General features: G+C 40.4%; 1 pseudogene; it reads right to left on the bottom strand.

Annotated features, from left to right (window-relative positions):
- Positions 1–1,383: 1,383 nt before the first annotated feature.
- Positions 1,384–1,560, bottom strand: LOC133611040 (U2 spliceosomal RNA; annotated as a pseudogene).
- Positions 1,561–9,505: the final 7,945 nt, after the last annotated feature.

Raw genomic sequence — 9,505 nt, forward strand, 5'->3', positions numbered from 1 at the left:
GAAATGCATTAAGTTTTGACGAGGTACTCATTAAACTATTGGACAATGCAACATGTTTTTGACCAAACATACCTACTCAAGTCAAAACTGAGGTACTTGAATGCTCCTGACATACAGTAAAACGTAGGATCACAATTGTTCAGTTAAAACACAAAGAACTCCCATAATTTAAAGCCAATTATTATAATTGATAATAAACGAGGTTCTCAAAAAAAAAATTCACCAAGTGCCTCCTCGGAAAACACTTTACAACTAACACTTAAGACAAGACTAGACTAGACTAGACTTCCTTTTTATTGTCATTCAAATTTGAACTTTACAGCACAGATAAGAACGAAATTTTGTTACATAAGCTCATGGTAGTGCAGGATAAAAAAGCAATAAGGTGCATATCTATCCATCCATCCATCCATTTTCTACCGCTTATTCCCTTTGGAATCGCGGGGGGCGCTGGAGCCTATCTCAGCTACAATCGGGCGGAAGGCGGGGTACACCCTGGACAAGTTGCCACCTCATCGCAGGGCAATAAGGTGCATATATAAATAAATAAATAGGTTACTGTATAGATAAATATATTGCACTTTTCCACATGCGTCCACGTTTATGTATGTATGTTATATTGTCTTTTTTATTCCAGTGAGTTAATCCATTTTGGGGGGAGTTGAGGGGATAATTTAATTAATTAAATGACCTCAGGGAACATGTTTTTTTTTTGCCGGACCAGAATATGATGAAATGTATGTAGCGCAAAAATATTTTATTTTTCATAGGGGGGCGTGACAGAAAATATTTGAGAAGTACCGATCTAGACACGTACCATATAGTAGGTCATTTTCAAACTTGAATGACATAATGAAAAATACTATGACATGTGACACTTGAGCCCCAGCAGAAAAATATTTTAATTCACACACACACACACACACACACACACACACACACACACACACACACACACACACACGCACACGCACACGCACACGCACACGCACACGCACACGCACACGCACACGCACACGCACACACACACACACACACACACATTCCCCCTCAATCTACTTACATGGCTCCATGCCTCAAAAGGATAAGTCTGTGATTTGGTTCAAAGCGCCACAAAACGCGCCATCAGTTTTGCTTGTGAAGCTGAAAGATGGTCATGGTAGGTAGTCCACAATATTTGAAAAGGACAGTCAGTCAGTACGTGCCCATGTACTGAAATAGTCCGATTTCTCAAATAGTTTGGTTAAAGTTAAAGTACCAATGACTGTCACACACACACACACACAGGTGTGGTGAAATGTATCCTCTGCATTTGACCCATCCCCTTGTTCACCCCCTGGGAGGTGAGGGGAGCAGTGGGCAGCAGCGGTGGCCGCGCCCGGGAGGGGGTGCACCGTTCCTGGAGGTACTGCAATACCAGGTCGATGCGTGGAGTGGATGGAGCAAGCCCCTATTCCATCTCCTTGTTCCAAAAATCAAATTAATATATGGTCATATCAGATATTAAACTGATAAGAACAGCTACTACATTTGATCATAGCCAAAAGGCTGAGAAGCGAGTTTGGTTTTATATAAGCCTCCTACAACCCATGGAAACACCTTAGTCGGATCGCACCAAGATTCTACGCCCAAGAGGACCCTTCGTATCGCGCGTAGGGCTGTTGACTTGTAAGGAGCCACAGCCTGGTGAGACGTCATAGATCAACCGGAAAAGCAATACATTAATGCGGGCTAAAATTAAATAAGCGCCCCCTAATGTACGGCGTATGACACTTGGACCTCATGTGTGAAAATACAAAAAAACTAATATTTGGGAAATCAGGCTAACTAAGGCCATGTCTACACTAAGTCGTTTAACCCTTTAAAAGAATAATTATTTATCCTAAACCCGTGTCAGCCACACTAAACCAGCGTTTAAGGTCCCCCTTCCCGGACAAATTTTTACATGGGTAAGTCAACCGTGTAATTCTTGAATCTCCGGCTCTTACCTTTGTATGGGGTCATTGATCGTTTACAAACTGAGTTCGGAGAGTAAGTGACGCCAGAAAGACTACGCCCACACAGGACGTGACGTCAGATAGAATGCGCCACAGCCAGCTTCATAATAAAGCGATTTCGTAACTCGGAGCTAACCACTGGAAATATGAAGGCGAGTCTTCCAGACATGCCCGTGTTTCTCCTTCTTATTCATGTACAGACGCCTGTGGAAATCACACATGAATACCTTAAGAGAAAGCGATTGCAGCTATTTCGGATACAACACTTCTCAGACGGCAAGAGAACTTTCCAATGTCCGGCCGGGTCAGCTGTGTTTCTACTTGCTCCATTTGTCGAAGGAGAGACAACGAGAATGCGAGCTCCCGTGGATGTGATAAAAAAAGGTGGCGTGTGCTTTGTATTACCTGGCCGTCGAGGAAAACGGTGAATGCATTTGGACTGGCAAAGCAGACTGTATCAGTTATTGTCCGCCATGTATGTCGCGGGCTCAACGTCTCGTTCCAGAGTATATAAAGTCAACAAAAACGAATGGACAATGAAGGTGAGGGCAAAAGAGTGAGGAGTGTCCTGATCAGATATCTAGATCTCTAGTTTTATTGATGTAAAATGTTGTTTATCACATTGTTTACGTGTCTAATAAAGATTTGATTAATTTATGATGGCTCAGGTGTGATTCACTACAATAGGGCCCCACAGCACACTGGATTCCAGTTAATTGAAATACTACAACACTGGATATTGTTCAGATAAGTTACATTTACGAACTTGTACACAAAGCAACACTGGAGGTGACTATAACGTGCGCATTTTCCGCGCATGCATACTAGGTCGCGTTGCGCCAGTGGACGGAGGGGGGAGGGGGTCTTAAACGGTGGCATTGTTGTGTGTGGACACGGATAAGGTTAGGTGGGATTTACCCTAGATAACCTTATCCTTAGTGTAAACGGGGCCTTAGTGCATGGAAAAGTGTGCACAGCTAATTGGTATGCCCCCTGCGGTTGTCTGGCAGATATACGGCTCTCCACAGTGTGAGTTATGGCCCTAATTTGCCCTTGATTACATACACCATTACTTTTAGTCTAATTGGGCTGTCACTCAGTGTTGGGTTAAAAAATGTAATTGACTCACAGATGCAGTGTAAAACAAATATTTCATAGAAACATTCTCTCCATTTTACATTTCTTGCACGCAGTTAGAAGCGTGACTTCTAATCTGACAGCGGTGGATTTACACCCCACATTAAGTGGAGCCACTTCTTTGTTACAGCAATCAAGCGCTCCTAAAACCCAGCATGCACCGCCGCATTAATCAAGTTTCTTCCTTATAATGAATCGCTGCTGTGACTCCAGCCCTGACCCCGGGGTCACGTTTTTATAGGCGACCACTTCATCACGGAACAATCTGGCGGGCGCCTGCAAACAAAAGACGCACGACCTCACCTGATGACCTTGCCCCGTGAGCCATGAGCGCACGTGGTGGAATGGAATAAACAAGGACTGGAGGATGGAGTCATCACTTCAGCGCTTTAACCAACGTGTGTACAAACAAATATGTGTCATGTGGGATGAAGGCTTACAGTATTGGTATCTTATGTGTTACTATTTGTCTTTCTTTAAGACAGTTTATTGAATGGTGTTTCAATATTAGCGTCAGTTACCACATTTTACCACCAAAAGTTAACCTTTGAACCCTGAGGACCTTGGTGCTGGGGCACGTCTGTGTTGCTATGGTTACTGGTCATTATCAACACTGCAAATTATTTGACAAATGCCAAGATTTAAAATTTAACCTTCAGAAATGTCCCTAGTTTTAAGAGCTATTTACTTATATTTTAGTCATTGAGTAATCTATATTTTAGCATGATTTATTATATTTTTCCTATTCTGGTTTTAAAAATGTAGAAATTGAGGAAATAACTATTCAAAAAATGTATTTACAGTACATAGAAAATCTTGTTTACAGATTCTGCAACATCTCGAGGATGCTTAATTTAAGAATGGCAAGGCGTATAATGATTGTTTTCAGAATAAAATACTTCATTCTTGCTTAAAATCCTAATTTAAGATGTCTTATCAAGTAAAATTATCTGTCCATGCAGCTGGTAAATTCCATTAGTTTTTAGTTGTTTTTTTCCTAAAATCTAGTCTTTTTATCTTATATTTTGACAGCTCTATTTTGCAGTGAATAAACCCCCGGCACATGAAGAACGTCAGCTTAAATCACCCTCTTGAACGCAAGATCTCATCTCATCTCTGCATCTCAAGGGGCTACCTTAAATACATTTAAATAGAAATGGTGAACTGCACTTTTTTTTTTATTATTTGCCCATTTCACAATCTTTACGTGAGACAAGAGCACATATTTCTTTCTCTTTTCTGCGCTAAATAGTGAAAAACTGCTAGTAAGAGGCGGCACACAATGTAATGGGTGTCAATACGTGGACTTTGGGGTTTGTTTTCCCGGAATGCAAAGGAAAGTTGGTGCGGGCAAGATGTGAATGTAAGTACATATTTTTATTTTAACACTAACAGACTACAAAAAAAGAAGCAAACAAAAGGTGCGCACAATGGCGGAGAACAAACTTGACTAATGAAACAAAACTTGCACAAAGGCAGAAGCTATGAACAATAAACAAAAACTTACTTGACATGGAACTATGGTAGCATGAAGACAAACAGAGGTAGCAGGGGTGTCAGAAGTAGCATGGTATGATAGGATAGATAATGTCACCAGCACGAACAACAGAAACAGACCAGCTTAAATAGCAGTGACATGATCAGTGAAAACAGGTGCGTGACTTAAAACGTGAAACAGGTGCGTGACATGACAGGTGAAAACTAATGGGTTGCTATGGTGACAAAACAAACAAAAGTGCACAGAGTACAAAAACAAAACCAAACATGACTAAAACAAAACATGATCACACAGACATGACAATGGGGATGCGATTTAAGTATGGAGAATAATTTGTGTCTTTTTTAAGTAACCAAATGTTTTACATCAAATTATGCCAATTGACAATTTCATTAAATAAATATTTGTGAGCAGAATTCTGTGTGTAAAAATTCAGTGCAGAGAAATTAATTGCAGAAATATGTTGCATAAATTGCCTTTTTGCCACTTTGTAAGACCCGTGTCACGTGACTGCTAACTTAAAACCTCACTGGCTGGTTCTGAGACTGGTTGGACTGCTTCAGTCTTAATTTACCGGAAGTCTTGCATTTCCACACAAAAAAAATGTTCAATTAATTTTTTTTACACTGAATTTTTAAACACTGAATTTTAATGGAAGTATTTTAACAAACTTATTTTTTTAACGCAAATTTTGCTAAAAAAAATTATTATAATTTGATGTGAGAACATTCAGTTCACAAAATCACAACCCAAAATATTCAGTTCCATAAATTCAGTGTCAAAATAAAGCTTTTGTAATTAGGACACAAATTAGCCTCCAAAATAAAGCACTCTGAAGAAGGTCCAAAAACCTCCAATATGTAATGTAATAATGTTGGCACACCCATTTTAACCATTACCATACGTTCTTTCCTGAGCGCATTCATTTCCCAGAGCGCATGGCAACAAACGCAACTTTAGTCAACAACAACAACATACAGAGCCAGTCTGCTTGCTACCACTAATATCAGACTTTATGAGAGCTTCACGTATCATGTACAGTAGCACTATTACTAAGCTTTTTGAATACGAACATCAGTGACTTATGGTGTGGTTGTATCTTTCAGCACTTGTGCTGTCCTTGAGCTAGTAAATTCAGAATAATCCTCACGACTCAGATAAAAAAAAGTAGCTTGCATTTCCATTACCCCTAGAAATGCGCAAAACCTAAATATCACAATAAGAAACTGGTAATGTAAACACACGTTTTTGGAAAAACCTCGCAAATATTGCTAAAACATTTTTACGCTCTCATGAGCGTTTTTCAGACGTTTCCATATTGAAGTGTGTCGTAAAAACTTGATGGAAACACTTTTTTTTTCGCAGTCACAGGTCACCTAGACACCGAACTGGCACTGCGCCAATGCAGGACAACAAGAGCACACGAGTTGTCTTGGTCTCTCTTATGATCGATAATGATCCACATTCCCAAACAATATCAAATTAGCCTTTGAATCCACAGTTTGTCTGTGAATTCCTTGTTCACAATTCTCTCATAAAAATCCCTTATTCGTGGCCGCTGCCACACGTAAGGATGTTGCCTTTGAGCAATCGTCTGCCTTCGTCTTCTATTGACAATCACAGCAACATCAGTGACTGCTATTGTAATCACAGCTCCAAAACCATGGAATCGCAAAGCATCCATCTTCCTTGCGGGACGAGGTTTTACTAGAATTACGGACCATGACACAAACCACCCTTTAATGGAAACAACTCCAAGTCGCAAATGTACACTGTCGAAATTTTTGAAATATCGCTTTTATTTTGCGAAAAACTGCAAAAGAAACGCAGCTAATGACAGGCTGACAATCGCTCGGCGGTTTGTTTTAAACGCGAGAAAGAAGCACCTCCTACTGACTTGTGATTGCACATGGCTACTTTCAATGTGATTTGCATATGTATAAGGGGGCATTATCACATACGCACACACACACAGACACAAATACCAAACACAAACACACACACAGATACACACACATGCAACTATATGAACAAATTAATGCATGGCTGAGTACAGAGGAGACATGTGAGTAAACACTATCACAGGAGCCATCTGCACCAGGAGGTCATCAGACCATGGCCACCAGGATGATTAGACAAAAACGCTCCCACAGCGCGGCCGATAACTCCTGAGGCAGATGGCTCTCCCTGAGGTAAGTTGTAAAGTAAAAATAAGAAAACGTGTAAAATAGTAAGACACATGAGTAGAGATAAAGGATAAAATACGAGTGTGGAAGTTGCTTCCTAGCAGTTCCACTGTAGACACGGCACAAGAGCTAAGCGTGCAGTTTTTAACAAAGGTTTTAATGTACATAAGTTTTATCAAAAGTCGTTCTACCCCAGAACGTGACTTTTCAGTCACGTCCGTATCCTCTCTCCCCTCCTGCTCCCGGCCGTTTACTGTTAAAGACAACAGATGATTAGATTAACACGTATCACCTGTGAAATCTAATCACCTGCCAGCTGTGTCTCGCCGTCAGCACTGCCACGCCCCCGTCTGAGGGTGTTCTGTCCTCAGCACCATGGACAGAGGCGGTGACCTTTGCTCCTGCAGGCAGCGCTGGCCACATCTTCCTCCACAACAAGTAAGACATATGAAGATTAAAAAAAAGAAGAAAAAAAAAGAAAAAACTCAAATGAATATACAGTTAGATTTAGATTTTAGATTTTTATTAAGGATCCCCATTAGCTGGTTGCCTCAACAACCCACTAGTCTTCCTGGGGTCCACAATTCAATACAATTACAAGTAAAAGCATATCATTATAACTACACAATACAGAAAAAAATCAAAAAATAAAAGCATCAATAAGAAAACAAGCAAACAATTTACAGTCACAGAATAATAATTACCATATAAATATAACTACACAATATAAAAGCAAAAAAATCATCAACAGTAAATAAATAATACATAAATATATCCATCCATCCATTTTCTACCACTTGTCCCTTGCATAACTAAAAGTAAAGTACGAATGACTTCAATAAAATTAATTAATATTAGGTGAAAGCCAAATCAAAAAGGTGGGTCTTAAGCCTGCTCTTAAAAACATGAACGTTCTCCACAGCCCTGAGGTCCTCCGGCAAGCTGTTTCATAGACGGGGGCCATAATGGTGGAAAGATGCCATCCCGTGACTTTGTGTCCTGACTTTTGGAATAATTAGGAGATGAGTGCCGGAGGATCTCACGGCCCATGAAGCTTCGTAGGGTAAAAGCAAATTTGAAAGATAAGAAGGCCCAATACCATGAAAACATTTATAAACCATAAGAAGAACCTTAAAATGTATCCTGAAACACACAGGGAGCTAATACAGAGATTTTAAAACTGGTGTAATGTGAGCCCGCCTTCTGGTGTACGTCAGGACACGTGCCGCTGATTTTTGGAGAATTTTTAATAAGCCCAGAAAGCAAGGCAATACAGTAATCTATACGACTTGTAATAAAAGCATGCATTAGCGTCTCCGTGTTGCCATGAGAGAGAATTGGGCGAACTCTGGCTATATTTTTAAGATGATAAAAAACAATGGCGTGCCAAGCCAAGCACACGTCTACGGAGGATTCTAAGTAGATTGTGATGTAACAAAGAAATGTGCTTGGATTAGTGTGTGCAAACACTTTCCTACGTCTGAATTTTTTACTGGCGTACACCATTTTATCGATTTCACGTGCATATTTAAAGCCACCCAATTCTCTCTGTACATGAGGCCCCTGGTTCGGACTAATCAATTGTTCCACCCACCAATGAGGTATTAGGACCATTGTAGTCAATAATGCCTACAAATACAATATTCATAGAGTAGTTTGAAGGGATCAATTATTACAACCCTTCCAGTCCTTTTCATTTGGATTTTGGATGACGTAATTATAGACGCAAATGGATTTTCGGAATGTTGGGTGTGTAAGTGCTGCGGGTTTTTTTTTGCTGGTGTAATTGTGTCGGTTGTCTTTTGTCGGGACGAGTCAGACGTTCAACTTTGATGTTGTTGTCGAAAATGAAAGGCAGATCTTTTGCCGTCACTGGAGGACAATGCAGGGTTTTTGTGGCCCGGGTCACATCTGCCACGGGATAATGACAGGGGTAAGCTAAATGGAACATCAAGCATGTATGTGTTAGTGTGTGTGTGTGTGTGTGTATGGGCTTGTGCGCTGTGAGTTGCAAGAGGGAATTAATGAGTCTCCTATGAGCTATTATCTGTACCTTAGCCCCACTGGCTGCAATAACACACACCAACAGCGGTGCCTAACAACAACACAACAATGGGGCTTCCATTCGTGATCTGAGTTACCTCATATCAGCAGATTGTTCAGATTGTTTCATGACTGAAATGTACTCTCCAGCTCGTATAAAACTTCTATTAGAGGAATTAAGATTCCAGAGACATGATCCCTGAAGATAGGCCCTGCACAGACACACACGAGGTCAGGATCAGCTGACAGTCAGCTGGACTACATCCTGATCACTAAGCCAATTATGTCATCTGTTTTAGAACCCAGGCTCACTGACATCTATGTAGGTCACTTGTTTACCTGCTTCACTGGCTGCAGGCGTTATTATGAAATAGATGCTTTTGTAAGAAGTTGAGAAACTGTTTTTGATTCAACCAATGCAGAAAAACATGTGGATTATTTGCTGTAATTATCAAAATACATTCCAAATAGTTCACAGTTGAGCTGCACCGCAATATTATCTACTATACTGGGTGGGAGATACTGGCAATGCTGATACTTGATACTTTTAAAGATATTTTTTCATGATTTTGCCTTGAATTTCTTGAGCATGATCATAATCACAACAAAACACAGGACAGTAACGTGTTTGTGTTAAGTCTGCA

Source organism: Nerophis lumbriciformis, linkage group LG11, assembly GCF_033978685.3.
Source record: "Nerophis lumbriciformis linkage group LG11, RoL_Nlum_v2.1, whole genome shotgun sequence".
Classification (NCBI taxonomy): domain Eukaryota; kingdom Metazoa; phylum Chordata; class Actinopteri; order Syngnathiformes; family Syngnathidae; genus Nerophis; species Nerophis lumbriciformis.